We start from the raw sequence: 19,946 nt of genomic DNA, 5'->3' as shown, positions 1-19,946 counted from the left end.
TGTCTGGACGGGCAAATTTAACTCTCATTTCCCACCAGGAAGAGGAATTAACCAAAGGCTCAGCGTGCCGTGTCAGAACCAGATTAGGGCCTGAAGCCATTCTGCGGTGTTGCGGCCAGCACAAAAGAAAGTGAGTTGAAGAAAGGAGCTCAGGGGCACTGTAATTCACAAACCTGCAGAGTTATAAATGACAGCTATCGTCCAAAAATATACTGAAGTAAGGCTGCCAAGAGGACTTGAAAGCGGGGCAGAATTGCAGGAAACCGATTTCAGGAGGTAGACTGGAATTGCATTGAAAGCATAGGAAAAGAGGCAGAACGTCCACAATGATGAACTTGGCCAAAAAGGGAGTATGAGTTTTTTCCTGAATATATTCAGGAAAAAATGCATACGCCCTTTTTGGCCAACCAAGCAAGCTTGCAAAGGAAATCTGCACTACAGGGAAGTCTCACTTCCCCCCGGTCAAAAGGGCCATCTGAAAAAAGTGTAAAATCCAGAAAGGCAGGACAGGCCATGGAGAACTGGGAGCCTTGTTATGCATATGGGCGGGATGTAAATTGCCAACAACCACTCGGGAGAAGTGTATGGTGTTTCCTGAAACATCTAAAAAACAAAGCAACAGAACCTAGGGCACTTCCACTTATGGTCCTATAGCTTAGGGAAATTAAAATCAAAAAGACACAGCCACCCCAAAGTTTGGAATGGCTCTGTTGACAAGAACCTCGTTTACAGTACAAGTTCAACATCGCAGAAAGTGAAAAATGGATAAAGAAGTTGTGGTATTTACTTACAAAGCAATATCACTCAGCAATGAAATCTGTGTCATCAGGCCCTTAGCAGCACAATGAGTGGATTCAGGTATGATGATTCTAACTGAAATAAGTCACACAGAAAAAGAAACATCATAAGATATCAGTAATACACGGAATGGAAACTTGGCTACACAGGAACTGAATTACAGAACAGAACAGGGTCTCAAATTTAGAAAACCATCTTATTCTTGCTTAAGGGTAAAGGTGAGTTGGGGTGCTGCATAAAACCAGAGATTGAAATGAGCACAGATAAAGTTCCTTAAGCCAAATATGGAATAGACAAGAGCTACTCCTTGCTCAACGAAATGGACTCAACACCCCATATTAAACGCCTAAGAATGTACCTGACTAGTAAGTATCTTAAAACCTATGGATTGCTATGTCTCCGAAAGAGAACCAAGCATGTGTACAGGGGCATAAACGCAGCAGTGATAGGATTGGAGAGGTTCGGTGAGCAAATGAAGACCCTTTGAAGTCATATTGCATGGTACCCATTCCTCGGGTTTCAACTACCCAAGTTTAAGGTATTCTTCCTTCAGCTAAAACATGCATGTGGAACCTAGAGTATGATCAACCATGTGATCGGGAGACGTGTTCAAATATGTCTCAGTTTTCGTACCCTGGTACTCGGGTGCAAGATTCCAGACGCTTTACTAACACTCTCCCGACTTGGAGAGTCAGTCCCTTTAACCTCCTGTTTGGCCCAGTTTGCAATTTCTGCGGAAGATGAACAGGAATAGCGAGAACCAATGAGAGGCTACCTGGAGGTGTCTGGACGGGCAAATTTAACTCTCATTTCCCACCAGGAAGAGGAATTAACCAAAGGCTCAGCGTGCCGTGCCGGAACCAGATTAGGGCCTGAAGCCCTCCTGCGGTGTTGCGGCCAGGTCACAAGAAAGCGAGTTGAAGAAAGGAGCTCAGGGGCACTGTAATTCACAAACCTGCAGAGTTATAAATGACAGCTATCGTCCAAAAATAGACTGAAGTAAGGTTGCCAAGAGGACTTGAAAGCGGGGCAGAATTGCAGGAAACCGATTTCAGGAGGTAGACTGGAATTGCATTGAAAGCATAGGAAAAGAGGCAGGACATCCACAATGATGCACTTGGCCAAAAAGGGCGTATGCGTTTTTTCCTGAATATATTCAGGAAAAAACGCATACGCTCTTTTTGGCCAACCAAGCAAGCTTGCAAAGGAAATCTGCACTACAATGAAGTCTCACTTCCCCCCGGTCAAAAGGGCCATCTGAAAAAAGTGTAAAATCCAGAAAGGCAGGACAGGCCATGGAGAACTGGGAGCCTTGTTATGCTGATGGGCGGGATGTAAATTGCCAACAGACACTGGGGAGAAGTGTATGGTGTTTCCTGAAACATCTAAAAAACACAGCAACAGAGCCTAGGGCACTGCGACTTATGGTCCTATAGCTTAGGGAAATTAAAATCAAAAAGACACAGCCACCCCAAAGTTTGGGACGCCTCTGTTTACAAGAACCTCGTTTACAGTACAAGTTCAACATCGCAGAAAGTGAAAAATGGATAAAGAAGTTTTGGTATTTACTTACAAAGCAATATCACACAGCAATGAAATCTGTGTCATCAGGCCCTTAGCAGCACAATGAGTGGATTCAGGTATGATGATTCTAACTGAAATAAGTCACACAGAAAAAGAAACATCATAAGATATCAGTAATACACGGAATATAAACTTGGCTACACAGGAACTGAATTACAGAACAGAACAGGGTCTCAAATTTAGAAAACCAACTTATGCTTGCTTAAGGGGAAAGGTGAGTTGGGGTGCTGCATAAAACCAGAGATTGAAATGAGCACAGATAAAATTCCTTAAGCCAAATATGGAATAGACAAGAGCTACTCCTTGCTCAACGAAATGGACTCAACACCGCATATTAAACGCCTAAGAATGTACCTGACTAGTAAGTATCGTAAAACCTATGGATTGCTATGTCTCCAAAAGAGAATCAAGCATGTGTACAGGGGCATAAACGTAGCAGTGATAGGATTGGAGAGGTTCGGTGAGCAAATGAAGACCCTTTGAAGTCATATTGCATGGTACCCATTACACGGGTCTCAACTCTCCAGGTTTAAGGTATTCTTCCTTCAGCTAAAACATGCATGTGGAACCCAAGTATGATCAACCATGTGAACGGGAGACGTGTTCAAATATGTCTCAGTTTTCCTCCCCTGGTACTCGGGTGTAACATTCCAGACGCTTTACTAACACTCTCCCCATTTGGAGAGTCAGCGCCTTTAACCTCCTGTTTGGCCCAGTTTGCAATTTCTGCGGAAGATGAACAGGAATAGCGAGAACCAATGGAGACTAGCTGGAGGTGTCTGGACGGGCAAATTTAACTCTCATTTCCTACCAGGAAGAGGAATTAACCAAAGGCTCAGCGTGCCGTGCCGGAACCAGATTAGGGCCTGAAGCCATCCTACGGTGTTTCGGCCAGCTCACAAGAAAGCGAGTTGAAGAAAGGAGCTCAGGGGCACTGTAATTCACAAACCTGCAGAGTTATAAATGACAGCTATCGTCCAAAAATAGACTGAAGTAAGGCTGCCAAGAGGACTTGAAAGTGGGGCAGAACTGCAGGAAACCAATTTCAGGAGGTAGACTGGAATTGCATTGAAAGCATAGGAAAAGAGGCAGGACGTCCACAATGATGCACTTGGCCAAAAAGGGCGTATGCGTTTTTTCCTGAATATATTCAGGAAAAAACGCATACGCCCTTTTTGGCCAACCAAGCAAGCTTGCAAAGGAAATCTGCACTACAATGAAGTCTCACTTCCCCCGGGTCAAAACGGCCATCTGAAAAAAGTGTAAAATCCAGAAAGGCAGGACAGGCCATGGAGAACTGGGAGCCTTGTTATGCTGATGGGCGGGATGTAAATTGCCAACAACCACTCGGGAGAAGTGTATGGTGTTTCCTGAAACATCTAAAAAACAAAGCAACAGAACCTAGGGCACTTCCACTTATGGTCCTATAGCTTAGGGGAATTAAAATCAAAAAGACACAGCCACCCCAAAGTTTGGAACGGCTCTGTTTACAAGAACCTCGTTTACAGTACAAGTTCAACATCGCAGAAAGTGAAAAATGGATAAAGAAGTTGTGGTATTTACTTACAAAGCAATATCACTCAGCAATGAAATCTGTGTCATCAGGCCCTTAGAAGCACAATGAGTGGATTCAGGTATGATGATTCTAACTGAAATAAGTCACACAGAAAAAGAAACATCATAAGATATCAGTAATACACGGAATGTAAACTTGGCTACACAGGAACTGAATTACAGAACAGAACAGGGTCTCAAATATCGAAAACCAACTTATGCTTGCTTAAGGGGAAAGATGAGTTGGGGTGCTGCATAAAACCAGAGATTGAAATAGCACAGATAAAGTTCCTTAAGTCAAATATGGAATAGACAAGAGCTACTCCTTGCTCAACGAAATGGACTCAACACCGCATATTAAACGCCTAAGAATGTACCTGACTAGTAAGTATCGTAAAACCTATGGATTGCTATGTCTAAAAAAGAGAATCAAACATGTGTACATGGGCATAAACGTAGCAGTGATAGGATTGGAGAGCTTCGGTGAGCAAATGAAGACCCTTTGAAGTCATATTGCATGGTACCCATTACACGGGTCTCAACTCTCCAGGTTTAAGGTATTCTTCCTTCAGCTAAAACATGCATGTGGAACCTAGAGTATGATCAACCATGTGATCGGGAGACGTGTTCAAATATGTCTCAGTTTTCGTACCCTGGTACTCGGGTGCAACATTCCAGACGCTTTACTAACACTCTCCCGACTTGGAGAGTCAGTCCCTTTAACCTCCTGTTTGGCCCAGTTTGCAATTTCTGCGGAAGATGAACAGGAATAGGGAGAACCAATGAGAGGCTACCTGGAGGTGTCTGGACGGGCAAATTTAACTCTCATTTCCCACCAGGAAGAGGAATTAACCAAAGGCTCAGCGTGCCGTGTCAGAACCAGATTAGGGCCTGAAGCCATTCTGCGGTGTTGCGGCCAGCACAAAAGAAAGTGAGTTGAAGAAAGGAGCTCAGGGGCACTGTAATTCACAAACCTGCAGAGTTATAAATGACAGCTATCGTCCAAAAATATACTGAAGTAAGGCTGCCAAGAGGACTTGAAAGCGGGGCAGAATTGCAGGAAACCGATTTCAGGAGGTAGACTGGAATTGCATTGAAAGCATAGGAAAAGAGGCAGAACGTCCACAATGATGAACTTGGCCAAAAAGGGAGTATGAGTTTTTTCCTGAATATATTCAGGAAAAAATGCATACGCCCTTTTTGGCCAACCAAGCAAGCTTGCAAAGGAAATCTGCACTACAGGGAAGTCTCACTTCCCCCCGGTCAAAAGGGCCATCTGAAAAAAGTGTAAAATCCAGAAAGGCAGGACAGGCCATGGAGAACTGGGAGCCTTGTTATGCATATGGGCGGGATGTAAATTGCCAACAACCACTCGGGAGAAGTGTATGGTGTTTCCTGAAACATCTAAAAAACAAAGCAACAGAACCTAGGGCACTTCCACTTATGGTCCTATAGCTTAGGGAAATTAAAATCAAAAAGACACAGCCACCCCAAAGTTTGGAATGGCTCTGTTGACAAGAACCTCGTTTACAGTACAAGTTCAACATCGCAGAAAGTGAAAAATGGATAAAGAAGTTGTGGTATTTACTTACAAAGCAATATCACTCAGCAATGAAATCTGTGTCATCAGGCCCTTAGCAGCACAATGAGTGGATTCAGGTATGATGATTCTAACTGAAATAAGTCACACAGAAAAAGAAACATCATAAGATATCAGTAATACACGGAATGGAAACTTGGCTACACAGGAACTGAATTACAGAACAGAACAGGGTCTCAAATTTAGAAAACCATCTTATTCTTGCTTAAGGGTAAAGGTGAGTTGGGGTGCTGCATAAAACCAGAGATTGAAATGAGCACAGATAAAGTTCCTTAAGCCAAATATGGAATAGACAAGAGCTACTCCTTGCTCAACGAAATGGACTCAACACCCCATATTAAACGCCTAAGAATGTACCTGACTAGTAAGTATCTTAAAACCTATGGATTGCTATGTCTCCGAAAGAGAACCAAGCATGTGTACAGGGGCATAAACGCAGCAGTGATAGGATTGGAGAGGTTCGGTGAGCAAATGAAGACCCTTTGAAGTCATATTGCATGGTACCCATTCCTCGGGTTTCAACTACCCAAGTTTAAGGTATTCTTCCTTCAGCTAAAACATGCATGTGGAACCTAGAGTATGATCAACCATGTGATCGGGAGACGTGTTCAAATATGTCTCAGTTTTCGTACCCTGGTACTCGGGTGCAAGATTCCAGACGCTTTACTAACACTCTCCCGACTTGGAGAGTCAGTCCCTTTAACCTCCTGTTTGGCCCAGTTTGCAATTTCTGCGGAAGATGAACAGGAATAGCGAGAACCAATGAGAGGCTACCTGGAGGTGTCTGGACGGGCAAATTTAACTCTCATTTCCCACCAGGAAGAGGAATTAACCAAAGGCTCAGCGTGCCGTGCCGGAACCAGATTAGGGCCTGAAGCCCTCCTGCGGTGTTGCGGCCAGGTCACAAGAAAGCGAGTTGAAGAAAGGAGCTCAGGGGCACTGTAATTCACAAACCTGCAGAGTTATAAATGACAGCTATCGTCCAAAAATAGACTGAAGTAAGGTTGCCAAGAGGACTTGAAAGCGGGGCAGAATTGCAGGAAACCGATTTCAGGAGGTAGACTGGAATTGCATTGAAAGCATAGGAAAAGAGGCAGGACATCCACAATGATGCACTTGGCCAAAAAGGGCGTATGCGTTTTTTCCTGAATATATTCAGGAAAAAACGCATACGCTCTTTTTGGCCAACCAAGCAAGCTTGCAAAGGAAATCTGCACTACAATGAAGTCTCACTTCCCCCCGGTCAAAAGGGCCATCTGAAAAAAGTGTAAAATCCAGAAAGGCAGGACAGGCCATGGAGAACTGGGAGCCTTGTTATGCTGATGGGCGGGATGTAAATTGCCAACAGACACTGGGGAGAAGTGTATGGTGTTTCCTGAAACATCTAAAAAACACAGCAACAGAGCCTAGGGCACTGCGACTTATGGTCCTATAGCTTAGGGAAATTAAAATCAAAAAGACACAGCCACCCCAAAGTTTGGGACGCCTCTGTTTACAAGAACCTCGTTTACAGTAGAAGTTCAACATCGCAGAAAGTGAAAAATGGATAAAGAAGTTTTGGTATTTACTTACAAAGCAATATCACACAGCAATGAAATCTGTGTCATCAGGCCCTTAGCAGCACAATGAGTGGATTCAGGTATGATGATTCTAACTGAAATAAGTCACACAGAAAAAGAAACATCATAAGATATCAGTAATACACGGAATATAAACTTGGCTACACAGGAACTGAATTACAGAACAGAACAGGGTCTCAAATTTAGAAAACCAACTTATGCTTGCTTAAGGGGAAAGGTGAGTTGGGGTGCTGCATAAAACCAGAGATTGAAATGAGCACAGATAAAATTCCTTAAGCCAAATATGGAATAGACAAGAGCTACTCCTTGCTCAACGAAATGGACTCAACACCGCATATTAAACGCCTAAGAATGTACCTGACTAGTAAGTATCGTAAAACCTATGGATTGCTATGTCTCCAAAAGAGAATCAAGCATGTGTACAGGGGCATAAACGTAGCAGTGATAGGATTGGAGAGGTTCGGTGAGCAAATGAAGACCCTTTGAAGTCATATTGCATGGTACCCATTACACGGGTCTCAACTCTCCAGGTTTAAGGTATTCTTCCTTCAGCTAAAACATGCATGTGGAACCCAAGTATGATCAACCATGTGAACGGGAGACGTGTTCAAATATGTCTCAGTTTTCCTCCCCTGGTACTCGGGTGTAACATTCCAGACGCTTTACTAACACTCTCCCCATTTGGAGAGTCAGCGCCTTTAACCTCCTGTTTGGCCCAGTTTGCAATTTCTGCGGAAGATGAACAGGAATAGCGAGAACCAATGGAGACTAGCTGGAGGTGTCTGGACGGGCAAATTTAACTCTCATTTCCTACCAGGAAGAGGAATTAACCAAAGGCTCAGCGTGCCGTGCCGGAACCAGATTAGGGCCTGAAGCCATCCTACGGTGTTTCGGCCAGCTCACAAGAAAGCGAGTTGAAGAAAGGAGCTCAGGGGCACTGTAATTCACAAACCTGCAGAGTTATAAATGACAGCTATCGTCCAAAAATAGACTGAAGTAAGGCTGCCAAGAGGACTTGAAAGTGGGGCAGAACTGCAGGAAACCAATTTCAGGAGGTAGACTGGAATTGCATTGAAAGCATAGGAAAAGAGGCAGAACGTCCACAATGATGCACTTGGCCAAAAAGGGCGTATGCGTTTTTTCCTGAATATATTCAGGAAAAAACGCATACGCCCTTTTTGGCCAACCAAGCAAGCTTGCAAAGGAAATCTGCACTACAATGAAGTCTCACTTCCCCCGGGTCAAAACGGCCATCTGAAAAAAGTGTAAAATCCAGAAAGGCAGGACAGGCCATGGAGAACTGGGAGCCTTGTTATGCTGATGGGCGGGATGTAAATTGCCAACAACCACTCGGGAGAAGTGTATGGTGTTTCCTGAAACATCTAAAAAACAAAGCAACAGAACCTAGGGCACTTCCACTTATGGTCCTATAGCTTAGGGGAATTAAAATCAAAAAGACACAGCCACCCCAAAGTTTGGAACGGCTCTGTTTACAAGAACCTCGTTTACAGTACAAGTTCAACATCGCAGAAAGTGAAAAATGGATAAAGAAGTTGTGGTATTTACTTACAAAGCAATATCACTCAGCAATGAAATCTGTGTCATCAGGCCCTTAGAAGCACAATGAGTGGATTCAGGTATGATGATTCTAACTGAAATAAGTCACACAGAAAAAGAAACATCATAAGATATCAGTAATACACGGAATGTAAACTTGGCTACACAGGAACTGAATTACAGTACAGAACAGGGTCTCAAATTTAGAAAACCAACTTATGCTTGCTTAAGGGTAAAGGTGAGTTGTGGTGCTGCATAAAACCAGAGATTGAAATGAGCACAGATAAAGTTTCTTAAGTCAAATACGGAATAGACAAGAGCTACTCCTTGCTCAACGAAATGGACTCAACACCGCATATTAAACGCCTAAGAATGTACCTGACTAGTAAGTATCGTAAAACCTATGGATTGCTATGTCTCCAAAAGAGAATCAAGCATGTGTACAGGGGCATAAACGTAGCAGTAATAGGATTGGAGAGGTTCGGTGAGCAAATGAAGACCCTTTGAAGTCATATTGCATGGTACCCATTACACGGGTCTCAACGCTCCAGGTTTAAGGTATTCTTCCTTCAGCTAAAACATGCATGTGGAACCCAAGTATGATCAACCATGTGAACGGGAGACGTGTTCAAATATGTCTCAGTTTTCCTCCCCTGGTACTCGGGTGCAACATTCCAGACGCTTTACTAACACTCTCCCCACTTGGAGAGTCAGCGCCTTTAACCTCCTGTTTGGCCCAGTTTGCAATTTCTGCGGAAGATGAACAGGAATAGCGAGAACCAATGAGAGACTAGCTGGAGGTGTCTGGACGGGCAAATTTAACTCTCATTTCCCACCAGGAAGAGGAAATAACCAAAGGCTCAGCGTGCCGTGCCGGAACCAGATTAGGGCCTGAAGCCATCCTGCGGTGTTGCGGCCAGGTCACAAGAAAGCAAGTTGAAGAAAGGAGCTCAGGGGCACTGTAATTCACAAACCTGCAGAGTTATAAATGACAGCTATCGTCCAAAAATAGACTGAAGTAAGGCTGCCAAGAGGACTTGAAATCGGGGCAGAATTGCAGGAAACCGATTTCAGGAGGTAGACTGGAATTGCATTGAAAGCATAGGAAAAGAGGCAGAACGTCCACAATTATGCACTTGGCCAAAATGGACGTATGCGTTTTTTCCTGAATATATTCAGGAAAAAACGCATACGCCCTTTTTGGCCAACCAAGCAAGCTTGCAAAGGAAATCTGCACTACAAGGAAGTCTCACTTCCCCCCAGTCAAAAGGGCCATCTGAAACAAGTGTAAAATCCAGAAAGGCAGGACAGGCCATGGAGAACTGGGAGCCTTGTTATGCTGATGTGCAGGATGTAAATTGCCAACAACCACTCGGGAGAAGTGTATGGTGTTTCCTGAAACATCTAAAAAAAAAAAGAAACAGAACCTAGGGCACTTCCACTTATGGTCCTATAGCTTAGGGAAATTAAAATCAAAAAGACACAGCCACCCGAATGTTTGGAACGGCTCTGTTGACAAGAACCTCGTTTACAGTACAAGTTCAACATCGCAGAAAGTGAAAAATGGATAAAGAAGTTGTGGTATTTACTTACAAAGCAATATCACTCAGCAATGAAATCTGTGTCATCAGGCCCTTAGCAGCACAGTGAGTGGATTCAGGTATGATGATTCTAACTGAAATAAGTCACACAGAAAAAGAAACATCATAAGATATCAGTAATACACGGAATGTAAACTTGGCTACACAGGAACTGAATTACAGAACAGAACAGGGTCTCAAATTTAGAAAACCAACTTATTCTTGCTTAAGGGTAAAGGTGAGTTGGGGTGCTGCATAAAACCAGAGATTGAAATGAGCACAGATAAAGTTCCTTAAGCCAAATATGGAATGGACAAGAGCTACTCCTTGCTCAACGAAATGGACTCAACACCGCATATTAAACGCCTAAGAATGTACCTGACTAGTAAGTATCGTAAAACCTATGGATTGCTATGTCTCCAAAAGAGAATCAAGCATGTGTACAGGGGAATAAACGTAGCAGTGATAGGATTGGAGAGGTTCGGTGAGCAAATGAAGACCCTTTGAAGTCATATTGCATGGTACCCATTACACGGGTCTCAACGCTCCAGGTTTAAGGTATTCTTCATTCAGCTAAAACATGCATGTGGAACCCAAGTATGATCAACCATGTGAACGGGAGACGTGTTCAAATATGTCTCAGTTTTCCTCCCCTGGTACTCGGGTGCAACATTCCAGACGCTTTACTAACACTCTCCCCACTTGGAGAGTCAGCGACTTTAACCTCCTGTTTGGCCCAGTTTGCAATTTCTGCGGAAGATGAACAGGAATAGCGAGAACCAATGGAGACTAGCTGGAGGTGTCTGGACGGGCAAATTTAACTCTCATTTCCTACCAGGAAGAGGAATTAACCAAAGGCTCAGCGTGCCATGCCAGAACCAGATTAGGGCCTGAAGCCATCCTGCGGTGTTGCGGCCAGGTCACAAGAAAGCGAGTTGAAGAAAGGAGCTCAGGGGCACTGTAATTCACAAACCTGCAGAGTTATAAATGACAGCTATCGTCCAAAAATAGACTGAAGTAAGGCTGCCAAGAGGACTTGAAAGCGGGGCAGAAATGCAGGAAACCGATTTCAGGAGGTAGACTGGAATTGTATTGAAAGCATAGGAAAAGAGGCAGAACGTCCACAATGATGCACTTGGCCAAAAAGGGTGTATGCGTTTTTTCCTGAATATATTCAGGAAAAAATGCATACGCCCTTTTTGGCCAACCAAGCAAGCTTGCGAAGGAAATCTGCACTACAATGAAGTCTCACTTCCCCCCGGTCAAAAGGGCCATCTGAAAAAAGTGTAAAATCCAGAAAGGCAGGACAGACCATGGAGAACTGGGAGCCTTGTTATGCTGATGGGCGGGATGTAAATTGCCAACAGACACTCGGGAGAAGTGTATGGTGTTTCCTGAAACATCTAAAAAACAAAGCAACAGAGCCTAGGGCACTGCCACTTATGGTCCTATAGCTTAGGGAAATTAAAATCAAAAAGATACAGCCACCCCAAAGATTGGGACGCCTCTGTTTACAAGAACCTCGTTTACAGTACAATTTCAACATCGCAGAAAGTGAAAAATGGATAAAGAAGCTGTGGTATTTACTTACAAAGCAATATCACTCAGCAATGAAATCTATGTCATCAGGCCCTTAGCAGCACAATGAGTGGATTCAGGTATGATGATTCTAACTGAAATAAGTCACACAGAAAAAGAAACATCATAAGATATCAGTAATACACGGAATGTAAACTTGGCTACACAGGAACTGAATTACAGAACAGAACAGGATCTCAAATTTAGAAAACCAACTTATGCTTGCTTAAGGGTAAAGGTGAGTTGTGGTGCTGCATAAAACCAGAGATTGAAATGAGCACAGATAAAGTTCCTTAAGCCAAATATGGAATAGACAAGAGCTACTCCTTGCTCAACGAAATGGACTCAACACCGCATATTAAACGCCTAAGAATGTACCTGACTAGTAAGTATCTTAAAACCTATAGATTGCTATGTCTCCGAAAGAGAATCAAGCATGTGTACAGGGGCGAAAACGCAGCAGTGATAGGATTGGAGAGGTTCGGTGAGCAAATGAAGACCCTTTGAAGTCATATTGCATGGTACCCATTCCACGGGTTTCAACTACCCAGGTTTTAGGTATTCTTCCTTCAGCTAAAACATGCATGTGGAACCCAGAGTATGATCAACCATGTGATCGGGAGACGTGTTCAAATATGTCTCAGTTTTCCTCCCCTGGTACTCGGGTGCAACATTCCAGACGCTTTACTAACACTCTCCCCACTTGGAGAGTCAGTCCCTTTAACCTCCTGTTTGGCACAGTTTGCAATTTCTGCGGAAGTTGAACAGGAATAGCGAGAACCAATGAGAGGCTAGCTGGAGGTGTCTGGACGGGCAAATTTAACTCTCATTTCCCACCAGGAAGAGGAAATAACCAAAGGCTCAGCGTGCCGTACCGGAACCAATTTAGGGCCTGAAGCCATCCTGCGGTGTTGCGGCCAGCTCAAAAGAAAGCGAGTTGAAGAAAGGAGCTCAGGGGCACTGTAATTCACAAACCTGCAGAGTTATAAATGACAGCTATCGTCCAAAAATAGACTGAAGTAAGGCTGCCAAGAGGACTTGAAAGCGGGGCAGAATTGCAGGAAACCGATTTCAGGAGGTAGACTGGAATTGCATTGAAAGCATAGGAAAAGAGGCAGAACGTCCACAATGATGCACTTGGCCAAAAAGGGCGTATGCGTTTTTTCCTGAATATATTCAGGAAAAAACGCATACGCCCTTTTTGGCCAACCAAGCAAGCTTGCAAAGGAAATGTGCACTACAATGAAGTCTCACTTCCCCCCGGTCAAAAGGGCCATCTGAAAAAAGTGTAAAATCCAGAAAGTCAGGACAGGCCATGGAGAACTGGGAGCCTTGTTATGCTGATGGGCGGGATGTAAATTGCCAACAACCACTCCGGAGAAGTGTATGGTGTTTCCTGAAACATCTAAAAAACAAAGCAACAGAGCCTAGGGCACTTCCACTTATGGTCCTATAGATTAGGGAAATTAAAATCAAAAAGACACAGCCACCCCAAAGTTTGGAACGGCTCTGTTTACAAGAACCTCGTTTACAGTACAAGCTCAACATCGCAGAAAGTGAAAAATGGATAAAGAAGTTGTGGTATTTACTTACAAAGCAATATCACTCAGCAATGAAATCTGTGTCATCAGGCCCTTAGCAGCACAATGAGTGGATTCAGGTATGATGATTCTAACTGAAATAAGTCACACAGAAAAAGAAACATCATAAGATATCAGTAATACACGGAATGTAAACTTGGCTACACAGGAACTGAATTACATAACAGAACAGGGTCTCAAATTTAGAAAACAAACTTATGCTTGCTTAAGGGTAAAGGTGAGTTGTGGTGCTGCATAAAACCAGAGATTGAAATGAGCACAGATAAAGTTCCTTAAGCCAAATATGGAATAGACAAGAGCTACTCCTTGCTCAACGAAATGGACTCAACACCGCATATTAAACGCCTAAGAATGTACCTGACTAGTAAGTATCTTAAAACCTATGGATTGCTATGTCTCCGAAAGAGAATCAAGCATGTGTACAGGGGCATAAACGCAGCAGTGATAGGATTGGAGAGGTTCGGTGAGCAAATGAAGACCCTTTGAAGTCATATTGCATGGTACCCATTCCACGGGTTTCAACTACCCAGGTTTAAGGTATTCTTCCTTCAGCTAAAACATGCATGTGGAACCTACAGTATGATCAACCATTTGATCGGGAGACGTGTTCAAATATGTCTCAGTTTTCGTACCCTGGTACTCGGGTGCAACATTCCAGATGCTTTACTAACACTCTCCCGATTTGGAGAGTCAGTCCCTTTAACCTCCTGTTTGGCCCAGTTTGCAATTTCTGCGGAAGATGAACAGGAATAGCGAGAACCAATGAGAGACTAGCTGGAGGTGTCTGAACGGGCAAATTTAACTCTCATTTCCCACCAGGAAGAGGAATTAACCAAAGGCTCAGCATGCCGTGCCGGAACCAGATTAGGGCCTGAAGCCATCCTGCGGTGTTGCGGCCAGGTCACAAGAAAGCGAGTTGGAGAAAGGAGCTCAGGGGCACTGTAATTCACAAACCTGCAGAGTTATAAATGACAGCTATCGTCCAAAAATATACTGAAGTAAGGCTGCCAAGAAGACTTGAAAGCAGGGCAGAATTGCAGGAAACCGATTTCAGGAGGTAGACTGGAATTGCATTGAAAGCATAGGAAAAGAGGCAGAACGTCCACAATGATGCACTTAGCCAAAAAGGGCGTATGCGTTTTTTCCTGAATATATTCAGGAAAAAACGCATACGCCCTTTTTGGCCAACCAAGCAAGCTTGCAAAGGAAATCTGCACTACAATGAAGTCTCACTTCCCCCCAGTCAAAAGGGCCATCTGAAAAAAGTGTAAAATCCAGAAAGGCAGGACAGGCCATGGAGAACTGGGAGCCTTGTTATGCTGAAGGGCGGGATGTAAATTGCCAACAGACACTCGGGAGAAGTGTATGGTGTTTCCTGAAACATCTAAAAAACAAAGCAACAGAGCCTAGGGCACTGCCACTTATGGTCCTATAGCTTAGGGAAATTAAAATCAAAAAGATACAGCCACCCCAAAGTTTGGGACGCCTCTGTTTACAAGAACCTCGTTTACAGTACAATTTCAACATCGCAGAAAGTGAAAAATGGATAAAGAAGCTGTGGTATTTACTTACAAAGCAATATCACTCAGCAATGAAATCTATGTCATCAGGCCCTTAGCAGCACAATGAGTGGATTCAGGTATGATGATTCTAACTGAAATAAGTCACACAGAAAAAGAAACATCATAAGATATCAGTAATATATGGAATGTAAACTTGGCTACACAGGAACTGAATTACAGAACAGAACAGGATCTCAAATTTAGAAAACCAACTTATGCTTGCTTAAGGGTAAAGGTGAGTTGTGGTGCTGCATAAAACCAGAGATTGAAATGAGCACAGATAAAGTTCCTTAAGCCAAATATGGAATAGACAAGAGCTACTCCTTGCTCAACGAAATGGACTCAACACCGCATATTAAACGCCTAAGAATGTACCTGACTAGTAAGTATCTTAAAACCTATAGATTGCTATGTCTCCGAAAGAGAATCAAGCATGTGTACAGGGGCGAAAACGCAGCAGTGATAGGATTGGAGAGGTTCGGTGAGCAAATGAAGACCCTTTGAAGTCATATTGCATGGTACCCATTCCACGGGTTTCAACTACCCAGGTTTTAGGTATTCTTCCTTCAGCTAAAACATGCATGTGGAACCCAGAGTATGATCAACCATGTGATCGGGAGACGTGTTCAAATATGTCTCAGTTTTCCTCCCCTGGTACTCGGGTGCAACATTCCAGACGCTTTACTAACACTCTCCCCACTTGGAGAGTCAGTCCCTTTAACCTCCTGTTTGGCACAGTTTGCAATTTCTGCGGAAGTTGAACAGGAATAGCGAGAACCAATGAGAGGCTAGCTGGAGGTGTCTGGACGGGCAAATTTAACTCTCATTTCCCACCAGGAAGAGGAAATAACCAAAGGCTCGGCGTGCCGTACCGGAACCAATTTAGGGCCTGAAGCCATCCTGCGGTGTTGCGGCCAGCTCAAAAGAAAGCGAGTTGAAGAAAGGAGCTCAGGGGCACTGTAATTCACAAACCTGCAGAGTTATAAATGACAGCTATCGTCCAAAAATAGACTGAAGTAAGGCTGCCAAGAGGACTTGAAAGCGGGGCAGAATTGCAGGAAACCGATTTCAGGAGGTAGACTGGAATTGCATTGAAAGCATAGGAAAAGAGGCAGAACGTCCACAATGATGCACTTGGCCAAAAAGGGCGTATGCGTTTTTTCCTGAATATATTCAGGAAAAAACGCATACGCCCTTTTTGGCCAACCAAGCAAGCTTGCAAAGGAAATGTGCACTACAATGAAGTCTCACTTCCCCCCGGTCAAAAGGGCCATCTGAAAAAAGTGTAAAATCCAGAAAGTCAGGACAGGCCATGGAGAACTGGGAGCCTTGTTATGCTGATGGGCGGGATGTAAATTGCCAACAACCACTCCGGAGAAGTGTATGGTGTTTCCTGAAACATCTAAAAAACAAAGCAACAGAGCCTAGGGCACTTCCACTTATGGTCCTATAGATTAGGGAAATTAAAATCAAAAAGACACAGCCACCCCAAAGTTTGGAACGGCTCTGTTTACAAGAACCTCGTTTACAGTACAAGCTCAACATCGCAGAAAGTGAAAAATGGATAAAGAAGTTGTGGTATTTACTTACAAAGCAATATCACTCAGCAATGAAATCTGTGTCATCAGGCCCTTAGCAGCACAATGAGTGGATTCAGGTATGATGATTCTAACTGAAATAAGTCACACAGAAAAAGAAACATCATAAGATATCAGTAATACACGGAATGTAAACTTGGCTACACAGGAACTGAATTACATAACAGAACAGGGTCTCAAATTTAGAAAACAAACTTATGCTTGCTTAAGGGTAAAGGTGAGTTGTGGTGCTGCATAAAACCAGAGATTGAAATGAGCACAGATAAAGTTCCTTAAGCCAAATATGGAATAGACAAGAGCTACTCCTTGCTCAACGAAATGGACTCAACACCGCATATTAAACGCCTAAGAATGTACCTGACTAGTAAGTATCTTAAAACCTATGGATTGCTATGTCTCCGAAAGAGAATCAAGCATGTGTACAGGGGCATAAACGCAGCAGTGATAGGATTGGAGAGGTTCGGTGAGCAAATGAAGACCCTTTGAAGTCATATTGCATGGTACCCATTCCACGGGTTTCAACTACCCAGGTTTAAGGTATTCTTCCTTCAGCTAAAACATGCATGTGGAACCTACAGTATGATCAACCATTTGATCGGGAGACGTGTTCAAATATGTCTCAGTTTTCGTACCCTGGTACTCGGGTGCAACATTCCAGATGCTTTACTAACACTCTCCCGATTTGGAGAGTCAGTCCCTTTAACCTCCTGTTTGGCCCAGTTTGCAATTTCTGCGGAAGATGAACAGGAATAGCGAGAACCAATGAGAGACTAGCTGGAGGTGTCTGAACGGGCAAATTTAACTCTCATTTCCCACCAGGAAGAGGAATTAACCAAAGGCTCAGCATGCCGTGCCGGAACCAGATTAGGGCCTGAAGCCATCCTGCGGTGTTGCGGCCAGGTCACAAGAAAGCGAGTTGGAGAAAGGAGCTCAGGGGCACTGTAATTCACAAACCTGCAGAGTTATAAATGACAGCTATCGTCCAAAAATATACTGAAGTAAGGCTGCCAAGAAGACTTGAAAGCAGGGCAGAATTGCAGGAAACCGATTTCAGGAGGTAGACTGGAATTGCATTGAAAGCATAGGAAAAGAGGCAGAACGTCCACAATGATGCACTTAGCCAAAAAGGGCGTATGCGTTTTTTCCTGAATATATTCAGGAAAAAACGCATACGCCCTTTTTGGCCAACCAAGCAAGCTTGCAAAGGAAATCTGCACTACAATGAAGTCTCACTTCCCCCCAGTCAAAAGGGCCATCTGAAAAAAGTGTAAAATCCAGAAAGGCAGGACAGGCCATGGAGAACTGGGAGCCTTGTTATGCTGATGGGCGGGATGTAAATTGCCAACAGACACTCGGGAGAAGTGTATGGTGTTTCCTGAAACATCTAAAAAACAAAGCAACAGAGCCTAGGGCACTGCCACTTATGGTCCTATAGCTTAGGGAAATTAAAATCAAAAAGATACAGCCACCCCAAAGTTTGGGACGCCTCTGTTTACAAGAACCTCGTTTACAGTACAATTTCAACATCGCAGAAAGTGAAAAATGGATAAAGAAGCTGTGGTATTTACTTACAAAGCAATATCACTCAGCAATGAAATCTATGTCATCAGGCCCTTAGCAGCACAATGAGTGGATTCAGGTATGATGATTCTAACTGAAATAAGTCACACAGAAAAAGAAACATCATAAGATATCAGTAATATATGGAATGTAAACTTGGCTACACAGGAACTGAATTACAGAACAGAACAGGATCTCAAATTTAGAAAACCAACTTATGCTTGCTTAAGGGTAAAGGTGAGTTGTGGTGCTGCATAAAACCAGAGATTGAAATGAGCACAGATAAAGTTCCTTAAGCCAAATATGGAATAGACAAGAGCTACTCCTTGCTCAACGAAATGGACTCAACACCGCATATTAAACGCCTAAGAATGTACCTGACTAGTAAGTATCTTAAAACCTATAGATTGCTATGTCTCCGAAAGAGAATCAAGCATGTGTACAGGGGCGAAAACGCAGCAGTGATAGGATTGGAGAGGTTCGGTGAGCAAATGAAGACCCTTTGAAGTCATATTGCATGGTACCCATTCCACGGGTTTCAACTACCCAGGTTTTAGGTATTCTTCCTTCAGCTAAAACATGCATGTGGAACCCAGAGTATGATCAACCATGTGATCGGGAGACGTGTTCAAATATGTCTCAGTTTTCCTCCCCTGGTACTCGGGTGCAACATTCCAGACGCTTTACTAACACTCTCCCCACTTGGAGAGTCAGTCCCTTTAACCTCCTGTTTGGCACAGTTTGCAATTTCTGCGGAAGTTGAACAGGAATAGCGAGAACCAATGAGAGGCTAGCTGGAGGTGTCTGGACGGGCAAATTTAACTCTCATTTCCCACCAGGAAGAGGAAATAACCAAAGGCTCAGCGTGCCGTACCGGAACCAATTTAGGGCCTGAAGCCATCCTGCGGTGTTGCGGCCAGCTCAAAAGAAAGCGAGTTGAAGAAAGGAGCTCAGGGGCACTGTAATTCACAAACCTGCAGAGTTATAAATGACAGCTATCGTCCAAAAATAGACTGAAGTAAGGCTGCCAAGAGGACTTGAAAGCGGGGCAGAATTGCAGGAAACCGATTTCAGGAGGTAGACTGGAATTGCATTGAAAGCATAGGAAAAGAGGCAGAACGTCCACAATGATGCACTTAGCCAAAAAGGGCGTATGCGTTTTTTCCTGAATATATTCAGGAAAAAACGCATACGCCCTTTTTGGCCAACCAAGCAAGCTTGCAAAGGAAATCTGCACTACAATGAAGTCTCACTTCCCCCCGGTCAAAAGGGCCATCTGAAAAAAGTGTAAAATCCAGAAAGTCAGGACAGGCCATGGAGAACTGGGAGCCTTGTTATGCTGATGGGCGGGATGTAAATTGCCAACAACCACTCGGGAGAAGTGTATGGTGTTTCCTGAAACATCTAAAAAACAAAGCAACAGAGCCTAGGGCACTTCCACTTATGGTCCTATAGATTAGGGAAATTAAAATCAAAAAGACACAGCCACCCCAAAGTTTGGAACGGCTCTGTTTACAAGAACCTCGTTTACAGTACAAGCTCAACATCGCAGAAAGTGAAAAATGGATAAAGAAGTTGTGGTATTTACTTACAAAGCAATATCACTCAGCAATGAAATCTGTGTCATCAGGCCCTTAGCAGCACAATGAGTGGATTCAGGTATGATGATTCTAACTGAAATAAGTCACACAGAAAAAGAAACATCATAAGATATCAGTAATACACGGAATGTAAACTTGGCTACACAGGAACTGAATTACAGAACAGAACAGGGTCTCAAATTTAGAAAACCAA

At 43.6% G+C, this 19,946-nt stretch overlaps 1 long non-coding RNA gene across 22 annotated transcripts in view; it reads right to left on the bottom strand.

Moving 5' to 3' along the window:
* LOC307181352 overlaps positions 1-19,946 on the bottom strand; it is a 1,649,813-nt gene that overhangs the window by 507,171 nt on the left and 1,122,696 nt on the right. Inside the window, exons 9-10 of one of the 22 annotated variants that reach the window (XR_013826513.1) lie at positions 8,687-8,768; positions 3,946-4,031 (exon numbers count right to left, since the gene is read on the bottom strand). The exons of the other annotated variants lie outside the window; for them this stretch is intronic. This is a non-coding gene — a long non-coding RNA (uncharacterized lncRNA). The remainder of the gene's footprint in view (positions 1-3,945; positions 4,032-8,686; positions 8,769-19,946) is intronic. 22 annotated transcript variants of the gene reach the window in all.

The sequence above is a fragment of the Stenella coeruleoalba genome (genome assembly GCF_951394435.1).
Source record: "Stenella coeruleoalba genome assembly, contig: scaffold_48, whole genome shotgun sequence".
Classification (NCBI taxonomy): Eukaryota; Metazoa; Chordata; class Mammalia; order Artiodactyla; family Delphinidae; genus Stenella; species Stenella coeruleoalba.
Note: the sequence above shows the minus strand (reverse complement) of the source record. Positions and strands in the feature narration are given on the sequence as shown.